At 27.5% G+C, this 17,919-nt stretch overlaps 1 long non-coding RNA gene across 1 annotated transcript; it reads left to right on the top strand.

Annotated features, from left to right (window-relative positions):
- Positions 1-12,034: 12,034 nt before the first annotated feature.
- LOC113554228 lies at positions 12,035-17,178 on the top strand. Its single transcript, XR_003405245.1, has 4 exons — positions 12,035-12,294; positions 12,613-12,684; positions 15,986-16,088; positions 16,705-17,178. It is a non-coding gene; the product is annotated as an uncharacterized LOC113554228 (long non-coding RNA).
- The last annotated feature ends 741 nt before the right edge of the window (positions 17,179-17,919 follow it).

Here is a 17,919-nt window from a genome sequence, read left to right as displayed (position 1 = left end):
CTCGAGATATGTCGCCGCGCGTTGTGCAACACGTACGCGTACCTAATCGACAGAATTATTTTTTTTTTTTTTTAGTTGTACGAAAAACAAAACTATTTTTAAAAACTGTACGGACGTGAACAGAAATAAAATTAAAAATTAAAAATTAATATCAAATCAAATAACGATTATGAAATAAAATTGCAATGGATTTTGCGAATGCGATACGCCGGTCGAGCGGTTCGGCGTGTAATGTCGTGTGCGCGTGCCCAGTGTCCATACACGTACTGAACTCATATCCATTCATTGAACAACTCACGCTCACACACTCACTTACGACTCTCTCACACATTCACACACACGCTATAGGTACGCGATTCCTGGCCGGTTTGGTTGACCGTTTATAGTCCGTTTCTACTACTACTACTATATTATACTGCCACTACTACAACGACGACGACTACTACTACTACTACTACAAGTACTATTACTACTACTATTACTACCACTACTTAACTCCGGTGCACCGTAATATTAACCATACAAACGCGTCGCGGACTATATAACTACTATATTATACTATCTATGCCCAGCCGGATATACCGCGGGGAAACCACGAGCAACCGGTATTGCGAGTGTGTGCGTGATGTCGGTCGTATCCGAAAACGGCATGAAAACGACCGCGCGCATACCGGAAATACCGGTAAATTTTCCGCTAGACAATGCTACGTGTACGCGGAAGACGCTTCTTCGCGCCCGTCTCGGGCTGGGGCTTATACGCGCTGTTTCGATACGAATATTGCAAAACGCCGCGTGACGCGATGTAAATATTTGTAACGATTGATTACGACCGACGGACATATTATTATTATTATTATTAATAATAATGTTGTCGACGATGACGTTATTATTCTTATACTTTTTTCGTGAGTGTGATCTGTACTTCTGCTGTAAAGATAAATAGCTACTTATTACTGTTGTACCAGGTGATTCCCAAAGTTTGCTTATAAACTCTTTTTTTCTTCGATAATGTAGTAATTCGAATCTGATTTTTTGGAATTATTAAATATACATAAGGTCGTACACTATATGAATTATTGTGATTTTAGCGTCAATAACTTCTATATTTTATTTAAAACCCTAATTTTTAACTTAAAATTATTTGATAAATATTTTTTTTGAAAATGTTGTGTCGAAATTAAAATTTTAATGAGTGTTTTTTAAGTTATTTAATAAGTCCATGATGATGAGTGCAGAATACATGAGTGCTATAATAATGATGACTTGAAAATTCAAGTAATAAATATTTTTATCAATTGTATAGTTATATTATTTCTAAAAATAAGCCAAGTATAATAAATACTAGTACGGTACTATGTACATTTTATATTTTTTTAACTGTTTAAAGGGATTTAATTTTTGCATACATCACAATTAAATAATAGAAAAACTAATCGTTTCAATTTTGAAAAAGGTATATACAAGTTTTAAAAATCATTATCCAACAAATAATTTACAGTAAAAAGGGAAGTTATCATTTGAACATTTGATATTCGAATGGGAGTCTTGATTAGAACAATCACAATAATTTTAAAATATGGTCTTTGTAGATGTTATACGAGAAAGAATTCTAAAAATAAAGAATTTTAGTAAATTCATCATTATTTAAGGCGTATAATGAGTCACTGTATATCTACGTCTTTAAAACGTGTCAATTCATTTTTATACCATCGTGTGGTCAAATTTTTTTTCTATGTTTTTGGGCCTTGAAATCAGTGGGTTATTATACTACTACAGCGTATGTGCTACGTCGAAAGTTTTTAGGTTCCATTCATATTCTTTAGAATTTTAGATGTACCATTACAATGTAATATTATATAATAATATTATTTAGCTTGTACCTAATTCAGTTAAAATTTGAAATAAAAATCAAACAAAAAATGTCTATTTTTATTCTATTTTTTTATTTTTTGCTATTTTATCTAATTTTTTTAAATATATGTAAGAAAGAGATTATTTTTAATAAAACTTTAGTACTTTTATAATTATTGGATAAACTTGAAATAATCTTACGCAGTTTGTAGTGAGGTTCTATGGCCTACGTTTTTAATATTTTGTTATTATAGAATTGAATACGATTTTAACATATTATTTCTATTGATTTTTTAAGTGCTTAACCTACTGGAAAAGGGAAACATAAATAACACTTTTATTGTACACCCACCAGTATTAATATTATCATATAATTCGAAATTTTAAAAAATATCTTTTATAATACTAATCATGTTAGCCAATTAGGTGGAAGTAGGTACATACTAACACAATAGACATTTTTATTTAAATCAGTCCAATTTAATGTATACCCATTACATCCAACTATACGCGTATAACGTATAGTTAAACTAATATTAAACAGAATGTTAATTTGTTTTGATATAATCGGTATAAGATACAAATAAATTTTTTCTTTACAAGAGTGTTTGTACATTTTGATTAATTTATGAATTGGGAATCATTAATGGATCCGCTATTATCGAAATATTTTTTTTTTATCTATATGACCATGGCCAACAATGAATAGAATAAAATTTAATTTTAAAAATTGTTTTTGATAAAGTAATCATATACAAATTCACTTTTATTGTGGTGCTGATAGCGTAAATAATCAGTGAATTTGTTAAAACTTGTAATTATTTTACGATATGATTTATCGTAATAAATTGGCTGCGTCTCAAATGGAAATTCTACGTACGGTATAGCACTATAACTATGTATATTATTACTAGATAAATTAAAATCTTGTGTTTTGGTATAAATTATATAATGTTCCTGAATAAATACTAACAATAGGAGAGGTTTTAAACAAATTTAAAGTTCCCAACATGGGGTATATTGATAATTGATTCATGAAACTTAAACAGGTTACAACAATTATTTCCCTGCTGGTTATTTTATCATCAACGTTGTTTTACTGTAACACTAATGGCTATTTAAATAATTAATCCAAAAATAAAATAATAGTTTGATGTATGTAATAAATGTTGGCAATATAAAATCAGTTATTATGATTTAATATTCTCGTAAAAACGTCTAAATGTTTTTCATCAACAGTAATGATATCCACCCTAAACTATTCGTTTAAACCTTTTAAACTATAGATAAAACTACGATATTTATTATAATATGTAAGTTATTTAATATTTAAAGAAATTCTGTGTGTAATTACGGAAAAACTAATATTAAAACATTTAATTATAAGTAAATAATTAATCATTGCTATTGCATTCCATAAAATAGATAATTAAAAATCAATTATTGTGGTGTTTACAATTTTTTTTTACATTTATTCTTAAATTTATAAGCATGCCAAAATGTAGTAGATATTTCATTTTTACATTAATTTATGTTAATTAAAAATTTTGAACCATAAAAAATGTATTTATGTATTTATATGTGGTTTTAATTATACTTTCCGATAACCTATTCAAATCAAACCATAAATAATTACTTATTATATTAGGTAGTGTGAACACTAACTCAATTAATGTGAAATCATTGAACTCTAGACAGTTTTAAATATTGCTTTTAGTTTTATTCGACGAATCATAAATATATCAGTATGAAAATTAAGTGCTGAAATTTTTTCTTTTGACAAAATATTCATGGAATCCGATGTCGTTATTATTTTTGAACAGGTTGAAAAATTTAATACTTTTCTTGGGACATCTTTAATGCATTAATAGAATTATAGATGCATATATTATTATCTTACTCGAATGCAAATGGGTTGAGAGTGTAATATAATGAACGTAATAATAAGACATACCTACCGATTATAGAAATTTAAATGCCATTAAAAATTAGATATGAATGTACCTACATCGCGGTATTTTCGAGTGTCGTGGCGTTTGAATATCATTGTTTAATTTATATTTTATCACGTGAAGAAAAAATTTACTCCGACTAGGTGACGCATAGGTCCGTTATATTGTATATCCGTTACTGGAGATAGCGATATCAACACAATGGTCGATAAAAATGATTACGTAATGCGTTATTAATTGAATCGTCTGTTGTCATTAGTGCCATAACGCGCAGAGTTCTGGCTATTATTGTTTTTGCGTTTTTTCGGACGGTTTAGTAGCAGTTTAGGGCAGTAAGTTATAACGTATTATACACCGAAATCAACAGACGTTACACTGGTCATACGGTAATCATCGACGAGTTGGTACCTATTATATATATATATATAGGTACCTCCTGGTATAAATCGGCGTTTAATAATAATAATCGACGGTCCGGTGTCTCGAAAGCGATTGGAAGTCGTCAAAGAACGTGGTCGCGATGGCGCGTGTATGTCTGCGTCACTTGTACAGCCAGCGGTACGGCGTACGCGACCACATCATATCCGGTTATCGAATACCGCCGAATCATGTATGTGTGTGTGTGTTTGTGTGTGTGTGTGTGTGTGTGTGTCTGTGTCGCGTGTGCGTTTTTTTATTACTTTTCATTTTAGCCGACACTGTTACGACGCGTTCGGTCGGTTGGAAATCCGCGGGACGTGTCTTACTGCACATTTCGAAATCCGGTGGAAACGATCAATGACCACGATTATTTTCTTAGAATAATTTTATTATAATAATAATTGTCTCGTTATCCGTGCACTGCATCGCACACGCAACAAGTCAACCGGTAGACGATGGTACCTGTACATACGAGTTTAATGTAACTAATGTATTAAATGTCCTAATGTACCAAGTAGCTTTGCATTCGTTTTTCGACCAATCGAATTTACCTACCTATACAGTCGTCGTACGCTTAACGTTCGAACAAAATTCAACGTTGCGCAACTAGTAACGATTTGCTTTTTAAAAATCTCGATTGACTACATAATGATTATATTATAATTGTTTCGTCAGTTTTTTTTTTTTTATTATTCGGCAGCATTGATAGGCATGACCATTGGCGAAGATAGGGTGGCATACAGCTGATTTGTACACCCCCAAAAATGAAAACATTTTTCTATTAACATTTCACTATTTTAAAGTAAACATCATCATTAACTAAAACATTTTGTACTATATCATATATTGATCGACCAACATAAGTAACTATTGCGTTTCCAGTTATTTGTGAACCCTTCACTATTTGTGTAGGTCCTCCCAAAAATATTGGTCTAATTGCGCCTATTATGGGTATACATATGACGCAATAGTAATATATATTATAAAATATGTATAATGGTATACCATTTTTGATATTGAATGTAACAAACTAAACTTATTACGGATGTGAATAAATTAAACCAGAGTATTGGAAATAGCGCGCATAATATGTATTATTTGTATTCGATATGTATTATATAAGTATATAACTATAGGTATATTATGTAGAAGAGAAAATATTTATATTTTATCATGAAAAACATAAACAAACTAAAATAGAATATTTGCATTTATGGTGTTATGATCACTGCCATAATTTGTACCTGAAACTTAAAAACAATTAAATATGGTTTATATGATATTTATATTTGAATAATTGAATAAGAATGTTACAAAATGAAGGTCATAAATAGCAAAATGTAAAATTGTAAACTATTATATTTGATAAATACTCTTGGCTTTTAATATCAAATAATTTTCACTTGTTTATTTGTCGATACTTATTCAACACAACGTTGATAATTTTTAAACATAATAAGATACTTGTTAAGTAATGGTGGTACCCAAGTAAATATATGTGATGATTTCATGACATTTTTGGAGGAAATATAAATTAATAAAAATATATACTATGTCACGATTGTACCTATATATTTTTTTGATTTTGAATAGAAGAATAACCTATTATTTGTAATATGATATTTAAATAGTATTAATTATTATATCATACCTAATTTTAAATAAATTATACATTCGCGTAAAATAGTCTAAAAAATAGAGGATAAAAATTTTAAAATGAAATAATCAAACGATTTATACATTTTTAATATTAAGGAAAAAAAATTATGACAATACACACTGAACACAAAAATACTTATAACAATATGAAATTGGATTTTATCTTATATGGTATCATATTATATTAAATAATTATATTATGATAGTCAAATTAATAATCAGCCGTCGCGATGTATATTTTGTGTTACTGTGAGAAGTCTGTTTACGCTTTTCTAGCCATAACACATATAATTATGAAATTTAGTATAAATTATTATATTTTTGTTTTTAATAAAACCTATATCATGGAACAAATATTGATTTTTAAAAAAAAAAAATTGTATTTAAGAATTTTACAATCAAATTATCATCAAAAATTAATAGTGATTAATTCAATACCATGTAAAAAAAATAATAATAATTACCAGAAAAATGTCAATTGAATGTCTATTCATTGTTTTCATTTAACGCAAGATAACATTCATTACATTTAAAAATTTCCGTTAACCTACCTATAACAAGCAAATTTTAATCTTAAAACCATGTACTATATTATAATAGACGTCAAACTGTTTTTTAATTTTACCGAGGCGTTCTACAAAAAAAAAAAAAAAACATTATACCTGCTCCATAATATACATATCTGAACATTAACTGGACACTACACGCACAGATTAGCCTAATTAAGATTTTTTGTAAAACATATTTTTTAATTAAATTTCTAACATAAAAAAAAAAATACGTTATTTTTAAGCGCAACAAATATTATCAATACACATTTAAACAGTTCATGGTTCATAACTATAACGTAAAATAATATGTTTTTTGTAATTATGTACGGATTAATCCCGTACGATTACTATGAAATTAATAGATTAAACTAATAATTTTTTAACGTACGATTTAATATCGTTTGTTTCGTAAAACAATAATTATGCAAACCCAATGAAATATGTTTGTCCATAGACTATAATAAACAAAATGTTAATTAAGTAAAGTTTTTTGAAACGGACAGAGCATAATATGACTTGTGAATTCGTCTGTATAATCACAAATGTTCAGACAACCGTTAAAATCTTTAATTGTCGAAATATGATATCGAGCAACGTAAATCGGGCATTAAACAATATACTATAATAGCTCAATAACCATTATATATATATATTGTCCATATTCGCGGCTTAGTAAAATGTTCACATAGAAGTCAGGTAAATCGGTTAACGTTTTAATGATCCGATGTAACACAAATCACAATACCATACTCATACTCTACGCAGTACTGTAGGTACGCAAGTATATGCAGTATGCACGTGTGCTAATTAGTATATAATATAGTAGGCTTAGTCTTATATTGTGTTAATTAAAACGCAATGTTTTTTTCAGTCACCTAAATCAATTATTTCGATAAACATAAAAACCCATTTGAACAATATTAAACGATTAAATAATTTCAATTACCTTAATTACATTTTTTCCATTGCTAATACAATATAGTTTCTAAATTTACTAATATCATTAAAGTGTTATATATTCTATATGTTATACAATTAACTGGATTTAACTATACGTGTACTGTCGGTATTTTTGAATAATGTACGTTTTGTGTTTTAATGACTTACTTTATTGTAGACTCATTTTGTATCTTTTATAATATGACCTAAAAAATATCATATTAAGTAAATTTGTTTCGAGTTTTAACTGCTTCGATATTATGATACTTGATAACATAATATTACTATTACAAAGGTGGCAAAACCGCGGCTTGCGTCATAGACTTTTGCGACTCGCATCTTATCGTAACATTTTTACAAAAAAAAAATTTTAATATGAATTTATGTATATTTATATTAATGTGTGACTTTATATTTTTATATTTTGGCTCTCATAATTACTAATATATTTAGTGGCTCACGAGTCTCTTCTTGCTGGCCACCTCTGTACTATTATATGTTTTGACTTTCAATATTGTATGATTTATGCTTTGTCAATAATATTTATTTATTTTGTTTGCATACTAAAAGTATTTTAGAATATACTTTATTTTTCTTTTACAACTCTAAAGAATTCTAAAGAAACAATAAATATTTTTTTTTTAAATAAATTAACATAAGATGAAATTAATAAACTAGCGCATCATAGGCGTTACAATACGATATAAAGCATATAGATTTTGTCAATCTATAAATTACCATTACATTTTAACAGAATATATTTCTATTTTCACTTTTATTGTTTTACACCAAAAAACTGTTTGGATAAATTTATAAATATTTTACAATTGGCACTATATGCATATAATTTACGAACAAGTAAATATTATATAAAAGAACAATTCAAATTACTATAAAATATCTTACGATATTTTGCATTATATAATACAAAAAGTGTATCAAAATAGAATAATTTAAAAAACAGTAAATAACGTTACATAATATGCGATTTATTAATTTATGAAAGGGGCTAAGTCTAAAAAATAAAACTTTTAGAAAATTAAAAAAAATACTGTACCAGAACTATTCATAAATAATCTAAATGTAAGAATTGCCATGCATAATGAATTATTGTACAAATTTAACTTCTTTCAAAAGTACCTTAACGATCCGTTTATACGTATAGCTACAGAACATTTTATTTTTATAAATAAAAACATTTTCTGAAAAATTGTAAATTTTTTATTTATTTGATATTTTTTAGTTTCATCTAAAGCTCCAACAAATGTTTTTATTTAAATTGCATAAATACAAGGTTTTTATAGGTTTGTATATACATATAAATATATAATATTAAATTTTGATTTTATAATATTTAAAACCACGTTAGAATTTCTTAGTTATACCTAACTATTAAAATAACTGTTAGCAAAAACTAAAAAATTAAAAATTAAGTTGAAAAAAATTGTAAACAAATTATATTAACAATACATTTGAATACATTCTTATCATGTAAACATAATAATATAAATACTAAGAATGGAATAAATCCAAAAATATGTTGATATAGATTTATATAAACATGTTTACTATTACTAAAATGTTTACGATTCAAAATGTATTAATTTAGAGAAAAAATTCTAACCGAAATTTTATTGCATTGTTATCAGATTATTATGAACGTAGTTTTAAATATCAGGTTTCCAGAAAATACAATCACATTTTAATGGATAAATTTTATAAATTTTTAGTTTATCTTCGCCTAGAGTGTCATTCCTAATGTCTATAAAAATATCAATTATCAGCGTTATCATGTCCACTATCCAGCTTTATTTAATCTACATAGACGACGATACCACATTAGTACATTACTCATTCATATTTCGTTTCGACTTAACTCTCACTCTACAAGTCTAAAATCTTGTTTTCTGAGGACTGCTGTACAATAATTATAGTAACGTTTCGTTTCATTTTAGATCATCGTGGATATATCCGATAAAGGAGTTTCCTACATTTATGCATACATATTATCTGTATACTATACCACGCCGTTAATATTAGATGGAATACTAATAACTGCGTGTTTAACACGTTCATGTTAAATTTTATCCGGATTAAAATATTAAGTTTGAAATTCATGAAGTAGGTCGAAATCCGACGATATCGATGAAAAATATACAGTAAAATTGATGAGAATTCGAAAATTGTGTCGCCTAATTTATTTTTAGAATTTTTTTGCTATTATTTATGCTAGTAATACGTGTGTTAAATGAATTAGTTTTTTATACAACGATCTAAAATCTAAAAATGAATTATGTATTATTAAAGTATTGTTATGTTATTAATTAAGCGAAATCAAGAATTTGCAAGTATTTACGGTAAATTAAGTCTCTATCGAATGAGTAATTTTTGGATTTCTTAACACAGGACATAATATTATATTTAAAACTTTAAAAGTATCAAAACTATTTGTACATAATAAAGAATCAAAAATTAAATTTAAAAAAAAAGAAATTCGTTGAAGTCAACTTAGAGTTAATTTTTAAATGACAGGTTACTCATTCAATATATTATGAATAATTACTATGTTCTGCTGAAAAATAATTTTACTCGGTTAGGTGATAATTTAATGATTGCTGGTGCCTGGCGAGTATCAGCAACTCGTTATAAATTTCTCGTATAGAATTTGTCCAATTTTTTTTTGAATTGATAAATTGTATTCACAATATTAAGTTAAATATTTAAATTGTAGAAAGATACCAAAACTGTCAAAAATATACAATTTGACCATGTTTTGCTATTTTTATATAGAATTCAGTATAAAACAGTTCGAAGACTTATATATTGTTTAAAATGAAATCACTGAATTTGAAATAAATATTTTGTATACAATTTTACTCATTGTATTGTTATGATAGCAATGGCTGATTTATAATATTATATAATCTGATATAAAACTAAATATACCTACATTTATATTTTATACCTGTATATTATTAAAAATAATAAAACAAAATTTTGGTTTATTGATATGATACAGTTAATTTTATTTTTGGAACAGCATTTATATCACATACAAAAGATAATATTAATAATTCCTTGAACCAGGTGGCACTTAAATAACATACAGTTTCTATCCTCTTGGTAAATACGTTCTGATGGCAAACAAGCATTGTCAAGGACTTAAGAAGTACAACAATACTCGATTCTAAGACTTGAAATTTAGTTAAATTCGTACGGAAATGAGATGATATTCAGTAGCCTCTTTGATAGCTGTTATATATAAATACACTTGAATACAAAAGTATTTGAAATCATTGAATGTAATACAAATGATAAGAAATATCTTTAAGAGGATCGTCGACGACTGTATTTGTTTTTCCCTGTCTACTCTATTAATTATTATAAACATAGCGATGACGCTACTTTCTGTTTATAGATAGTTAGTAATTTATTTCTTAAATACAATAAGACAGAGCTTCTCAATCTGTGGTACGCGGAAAGCAGAAAATCTGTCTTTATAAAAAAAAAAATGGAATGAATTATTATTAACATTAATTATTGTTTGGTTTATTTGGTGGTGTGGAGGTCGTTTGTAATCATAATAATAAATAATAATAATAAATAATAATAATAATAATAATATTGTACATATTTAATTTAATTTAATTTCTTTTTGTGCATTAAATACTTAATTGCCGTCATTTTGTAATTCCTAATAAAATATAATCCTATACATATAACATAAACGTATACATTATTGATAAGGAAAAAAATGGTCAGGGGTAGCACGTAAAAATATTCAAACTGTGTAGGTGGTACGCGAATATAAAAAGGTTGAGAACCGCTGCAATATGAGTGTAGTAAGAAAAAAAAACATAAATAAAGTGGTGATATTATTATAAACGATATTTTTTTATAATGATAACAGTATTTATGTACAAACGATGGTTAAAAATGCTTACACGTATAAATACAGTAAACGATTTTCGATTAGAGTTTGACGGTGGTAGTGAGGTGTAACTGGACAAAGAATGATTTATTCTGATCTGACCGGTAAGAGAAAAACGACGAAAGGAAAAGAGATACAAACCACTCGATTTGTGAGACCATTTGGTAGGTACTTACAATAACAAAAAATAATATAATGATAAACATAATACAATATCAGTGAATGATGGAGTCAACGTTGTATTGTACTCGCTGGTACGATGATAATATTGTTTTTATCTACTGTAGTGTGAGTGAGGATCTTCAGAAATGGACAAAACTAAATTAAACGAAATCATAATAACAGCGCATTTGCTCTCGTGGAGCGTTGTTATACGTACATTTATACACATTGCGCGCACACACACACACACACACACACACTATTTATGTATATATTGTATTATATTCTAGTATGTCTGCTTGAAAAATAGTCTGCCAGTGAAATCGTATATAACAACAATATCGCGGTAATATTATATGCGCATACATTTTGAGGGGTCGAGTGAAAAAAAAAAAATAACAATAATAAAAACCGTCTTCCTTACGACAACAACAACATAATATAACGACAAGACTCACACGACGAAGGCGTCGTCCGCCGTCCGGAGGTTGCGTTCGCGGCGATGGCGCGGGCGGTGGTGGCGCTTGCGCTCAACGACCGTTTCGCGCGCATATCGACAGCTCCTTCCCCGGACGGCGTCGGCGGTCAGTGCGACTCTGAGACTTTGCGAGATGCGACCGTCTGCTGCCGCCAACCGCCGTTGCCGATGACTCGCGATAGACCTTTGTCACGACATTTGAGTTTCGTGTCCGTTTCATCCGCCGACAGTGGCGGACGTTTAGACGCTACACCGGTACATCAAAGGCCATCACCATTTACTGTTGGTTGAGCTCGTCGTCTCCCACGGGGAGACATAACTATGGACCGTCCGCGCTGGGTGGCAAGAGAGGTACATAGTGAAACTTTATGATAATATTATGATATTATATAATATAGGTACAATAGGTAAATGTATAGGTAACGAATATCTCTCCGGTCTTTCCTTTATTGTAAATCGTATATTTCACCCCCTCCTCATCACACACCACCAATCCGCACATCCTTCATAAAGGACTTGTTATGAGCGCACATATTCGTCCTCAAACCCATGATTTTCAAAGTCACCACTGTAATTACGTTCTCGGAAAACATAATAATATATTATCTCATGACCTTATTATATTATTTCACTCGTTGCAACTGTTGTTGTAAATATGTTTGTTCGCAGGCACCTTCCCGAACGTCGCCATGCAGGAAGTGGAGAGGGCCAAAGCTAGACATATGGCGAAAAAACAAAACAGTGAGTGTATATCTAATAATAATAATAATAATATATTGTTACGATAAGACGATGATAATGTTGTTGTTATTTACTGTGCGTCTCGCCGGAATCGGATACCTGTAAGTGGACATGACTGCACACACGACGACGATGACAACAAATTTAATAATAATGACGACGGTCGCACAGTATAGGTATTAATGTTATTGTATTCCATCAATCATGTGTGGGCACTAAAATCCAATACGCGTCAACTAGTCAATTTTTTTCGCTCTCACTCCCTTGTCCGAGATCGCCTAGTGATTCCTCATTTTATTACAATATAATATAGTTAACGACGTCGCTGTACGGTTCATGACTATTATTCCGCTTTCGTTGCCATTTAATATCGTATACGTATACACTATACTGTCATTAACCGCGAAAGTTTATCGTCCCCGTACACATCACAATAACGTGTTATAATATGCACTCGCCCTCTATTTTAATGACACATATATAGTTGGACGATTATTGCGGACGGTCTCGAATCAAGGAGTCAAATAGTCGTATCTATGTTGAAAAATAATACAAGATCATGCAAAACGATAAAGTTATTTTTCGACTATTAAAAATAATATTATGCTAAACGATTTCGTACATTGTGATATGATATTGTTAATACTTGACTGTCCTGTCGTGATGTTCAAAAATCATGACGTCCCAACAATCCGTACTCAAAATCATATTTTATGCATTTAAAAGGTCATTAGAATGATAATGTTAGCATGCAAACGACCCAGCGCATCGTAAGACTTATACCATACATATTTATTATCAAACTATAAGTAATGTAACACACTTTCTATATCTGAAGTGTTATACGTCTCATTTAAACAAAATGTTCACATATTATACAGAATCCTTGTTTCGAAAAAAATAATAATCGTTATGACCATACTATTAATATAATTTATACGCCAAGCAATTTAATATGTCATATTATATACACGAATCTTAAAAATAATAACAAAATATGAAAGACTTAAATTACTTATTCAACTTATCTATTAAATAAAAACACAATATAAGCAGTTATGAACGATAATATTATAATTTTATTAATAATTGATAACTAATAAATCACCAAAGGGATAAGATTCAGTTTCTTTAGTAATATTTATGTTTTTACTCTATTACAATTAAGCAGTAAGACCTGTAAAAGTCTTAAAATAAAATACATTTCATCTGTTTTGTATAATATTTTACAATGGTTTTATAATAATAATAGCCTATATTATTTTGATTTTGTAATCAAAGTGATATTTGTTTTATATGAGTATTACAAAAACGATGGAGTTTACAATCCAGTAATGTGTTTTATTTTGATGATGCGTAGAAATGATAATGTAGGTGAAGTAATTTCTTAATGTTGGGTCAAGGTAACATGAGCAATTTGTGGAATTCAGGTGTGTGCGTGTGTGTGTGCACATGCATGTTTACTGATGTTTTTCAGGGTGCAAAGAATGTGACATTCATATACGTTTAGAAATTCAGATTATTATTATTTATTAATTACGCAGTTATTATTCTATAAACAAATAAATGTAAAATGTTTTTCTGTTTGTGTAAATTGTTACATTAAATGTGCCTATCTTGGAAGTAAATTACAATTGCACTCAGGTACTCTATAATTAAAATAATTTCTAAACAAAACGAGTCACAATTTGAAATTGAACGAAATAAATATTATTATAATACGCAGAGTTATTAAAAAACATTGTAATTATTATTATAAAGACACATATAAGCATTATAGGCATTAATTATTAAAAACTATATTACATAATGGAACATATATTAGAGAACTTAAAACAAATAAGTATAATTGTTTAATTAATTATGTGAATACAATTTAAAATAACTACTTAAAATTGTAATTGAATCATGAATATTTATTATCTAAAATCTAAAAGATTGTAATGAACATATTTTCAAATATATTTTTTCTATTCCAAAATATAATAAGACAATACCAAATATGTTAATCATGAATTTATTATTAGTTTTTTTAATTATGTTAAATAAATTCAATTTTTTTTACATTGGTAGAGATGTGTGTGGTATATTATAATATTAATATACTATAATATAATATAGGTAAAATTCTACTAAATAACTGATAAAAATAGATTTGTTGATCTGTTTAATTATGTATTGAATAATTAATGGTCTTTTATGTAAGGTATACAATTAAAATAAACACATAAGTATAATATTATAAACAAAAATACAATACCTATGTTCAGTCAACTCTACAACACTTTTTAAATTGTTATATTACATTATTACCCACTATTTGTTAGAATAGATTTGTTGATTATTTTTATCTGTCATAGTTGATACATCAGCAATATGCGTATAAATGTTTATTCAACTTTTTATATTGGAAATTACTTATGAATAACATGGATTTTCATTAAAGTGAATTGTTAATTGTTATTTGAATTAGCTTACACAGTTGCATGGTATAATGGTATATGGGAACTAGTTACATTTGTCGATCGGACGTTGAGTCAAAATTTTAACTGTTATTGTATTTATCTAAATTTATGTTCGACTGGAAAACCATAAATCGGACGAGTATTATTTCTTGAATGCCCATAAAACAAAACTGTCAACATTATTCAATATATATTATTTATGAATAATGAAAACCTGCACTGGACGTTAACCTAGGCGATTGGTATCGTATAGAAATGTTATTTTCACTAGTATCGTATTTTTCACCCTTACTCGAACAATACCATATCAAATTACTATGATAACAGTTGAATAACGCTTTTATGGATGTATTTTATGTCTATTTTACGTTGTAATATTATATAGATATCGTATGAACATAATAGATGCACTATACTATATACTAATAATAAAGTGAATATTATGTTGTATACAATAAACAAAATATGTATCAAATATATATTTTAAATGTTTATAAGCACTTGACCTGAATTATGTAAACTTAGATTTCTAAATGATATACAAATTTAATTTTTTATAAAATACTTAGTCAAATGTAATATTTTTTTGCGAAAATAATATTATGAATAAATTATAGACTATGCATTTAAAGTCAAATAGTTTCTCCAGTGGATGGTTTCTTCACTCTGTAAACCATATCTTATTTTCCTCAAATACCAAATTTACTGATTGTTCCATATTTGAACAGATTAATCAATTAATATATTATTATATATATATATTTCAACCAAAATAGATACATATTACAATTTTGGAATTTTAATAAAAACCAATTTGTTTTATTATGTTTCTAAAGGCAAAGTAGAACGTCAGAAATCATCAGACAAACAATTATCCAAAGCACCAAGTATTGAGACCAAAAAACAAGAAAAATGACAAACAATATTCACATATTAAAGGTATTATTTACATAATAGTCATATATAATAATATGTTTACTTGTGGTCAACATTTCAACAATATACATATTATGTACTTGCACAAAAATATATTATTACATTTTCCTACAGTGCACACTTGTCATATTGTTTACATATAAATTATGCGTGCAGTAATTAACTCTGTTACAAGTCAATTGTTTAAACATATAAATAGATATGACATTAAAAAAAAAAAAATTAAGTGGAGCTTATTTATTGTGTTAATCCGAATAATATAAAATGTAAATATTGAATTTTTTCAAATGAGTAAATATTGCTGATTTCTGTTCTGTTCAATCTTCACTTTTTTTTTATTTGTTCTTAACGATCCTATTAACAATAAAAAAAAACAATAATATATTAAAACTTTATTTCAAAATCTAAAGATATTATTGATATGATATTTTGAGATCATATCAGATCAAAATTAAAACAAAAAACGATTGAGGGAAAGACTGGTTTGTGACTATTAATTTATTTTTTTCCCAAACTGAGTCCACACTAATGATCACAATATATCACGATAGATGAAACTTAATATATGTTTATACTTCACCATTTTCAATAATATACAGTTATTGTTTTTTTGTTTCAGATTTTATTTTTTTAGCACTCTCATTGAAAATGATAACAACACTGTAATTCGTAATCAAATATACTTCTTTAAGTACACTATAATATTGTTATTGTAATTTATAATACACGTCATAATTTCATTGTATATTTACATAATAATGATCGTGTTAATTTTACCTTAAATTTTATCACGTTTCGTGTATTCAATGACCAAAAATATTTTGTAACGTTTAGAGTGCAGAACAACTATTATAATAGTATTGCATTATTATACCTATTTGTTGTATAATAATGTTATGTCACACATATGGTTTTTTTTTTTGTAAATTTAAAGCTCAAACATCTTTGAATGTTTAATAATACTACTTATATACGTACTTTGTAAGCGTCTTAGACTCTTAGAAGTATGTCACACACAATTATATTTATATTATACTTATACTATATTTATAGACGTATGTAATACGAATGGAAATAAATGAATACAACTCCATTTTAACAATGTTTACGATTTATACTCTTGTAATCTAAAATGAATAGACTACAATATATTTTATTCATAACGACTTAATGGTTTGCACGTATTTTCATCCATTATTTTTTTTCGGTAGATATACGAGTTTATGCATTACATTTTTATGCAACTTCTGCAATTTGTTGAAATAGAAATATTGTTCATATATTTAATCAATCGAACAAAATATTTTTACTGATATTAGTACATTTTTCATTAATTTATATTGGATAACAACAATTTATACTACATTTCTATAAATGTGCGTTTAAGAAATGCTTAACAATTTGTTATCATTACAATTGATTTTACAATCGATATTAGTTACCTAATATTATTATTAATGTGTATAAATAATGCACGAAAATTTCACTACAACAAAAAATAATTTTAAAATCCATATTATATATTTAAATATTTTTTGGTATATTACCAATACAGTAAAATATGACCTAGTAAGCTTTATAAAAAACATTTAAATGCGTTGATTAATGTTTGGGTTGTGGCGCTGTTGTTAATGTCAGCTTGACGTGATCAAAAACAAATTGGGTACTTAATAAATGAATAGGCGAAAAAAAAATGGTCGAAATGTCGTGAACAAAACAGTCCGAGAACAGATTTTATGATGGCTGGGAATTTATCAAACTGTCTGTGGTCGGATATGCAAGAAAAATCAATACCCATATAGAAACACTAAAAACACATTATTTTATTAAAACA

The sequence above is a fragment of the Rhopalosiphum maidis genome, chromosome 2 (assembly GCF_003676215.2).
Source record: "Rhopalosiphum maidis isolate BTI-1 chromosome 2, ASM367621v3, whole genome shotgun sequence".
NCBI lineage: Eukaryota > Metazoa > Arthropoda > Insecta > Hemiptera > Aphididae > Rhopalosiphum > Rhopalosiphum maidis.
This window is presented reverse-complemented; position numbering and strand designations above follow the sequence as displayed.